Source organism: Arachis duranensis, chromosome 3 (genome assembly GCF_000817695.3).
Source record: "Arachis duranensis cultivar V14167 chromosome 3, aradu.V14167.gnm2.J7QH, whole genome shotgun sequence".
NCBI lineage: Eukaryota > Viridiplantae > Streptophyta > Magnoliopsida > Fabales > Fabaceae > Arachis > Arachis duranensis.
The window spans coordinates 25,620,287-25,621,544 of record NC_029774.3 but is presented as its reverse complement, the minus strand read 5'-3'; positions in this window follow the sequence as shown (position 1 = coordinate 25,621,544).

The window sequence follows — 1,258 nt, the reverse complement described above, 5'->3', positions numbered from 1 at the left end:
GCAACGAATATCTTAGAATAGGAATAAGTCGAACTGAATAGAAAATAGTAGTAATTGCATTGAAACTCGAGGTACAGCATCAGTCCACACCCTTAATCTATGGTGTGCAGAAACTCCACCGTTGAAAATACATAAGTGAAAGGTTTAGGCATGGCCGAATGGCCAGCCCCCATGGTCTAAGGACTATGCGCCCCCAGATGTTCCTTAGATCTAAAGTGATCAAAAAGATTGTCTAATACAATAGTTAAATGTCCTATATATACTAGACTAGCTACTAGGGTTTACATGAGTAAGTAATTGATGCATAAATCCACTTTCGGGACCCACTTGGTGTGTGCTTGGGCTGAGCTTGATCTAACCACGAGCTGAGGCTTCACTTGGAGTTGAACTCTGATGAGCGGATAATTTGTACGCTTTTTGGCATTGTTTTTAGTATGTTTTAGTTAGTTTTTAGTATGTTTTTATTAGTTTTTAGTTAAAAATCACTTTTCTGGACTTTACTATGAGTTTGTGTGTTTTTCGATGATTTCAGGTATTTTCTGGCTGAAATTGAGGGACTTGAGCAAAAATCTGATTCAGAGACTAAAAAGGACTGCAAATGCTGTTGGATTCTGACCTTCCTGCACTCGAAGTGGATTTTCTGGAGCTACAGAAGCCCAATTGGCGCGCTCTCAACGGCGTTGGAAAGTAGACATCCTAGGATTTCCAGCAATATATAATAGTCCATACTTTGCTCGAGATTTGATGGCCCAAACAGGCGTTCCAAATCAGCTCAAAACTGCCCAGCGTTAAACGCCGGAACTGGCACAAGAATGGGAGTTAAACGCCCAAACTGGCACAAAAGCTGGCGTTTAACTCCAAGAGAAGTCTCTACACGAAAATGCTTCAATGCTCAGCCCAAGCACACACCAAGTGGGCCCGGAAGTGGATTTTTATGTCATTTACTCATCTCTGTAAACCCTAGGCTACTAGTTCTCTATAAGTAGGACCTTTTACTATTGTATTTTCATCTTTTGATCATTGGAATCTTTTGATCACTTTAAATCTCTAGATCATCTTTGGACGTCTAGTTCTTAGATCATTGGGAGGCCGGCCTCACGGCCATGCCTAGACCTTGTTCTTATGTATTTTCAACGGTGGAGTTTCTACACACCATAGATTAAGGTGTGGAGCTCTGCTGTACCTCGAGTATTAATGCAATTACTATTGTTCTTCTAATTAATTCAGCTTGTTCTTGTTCTAAGATATCACTTGTTCT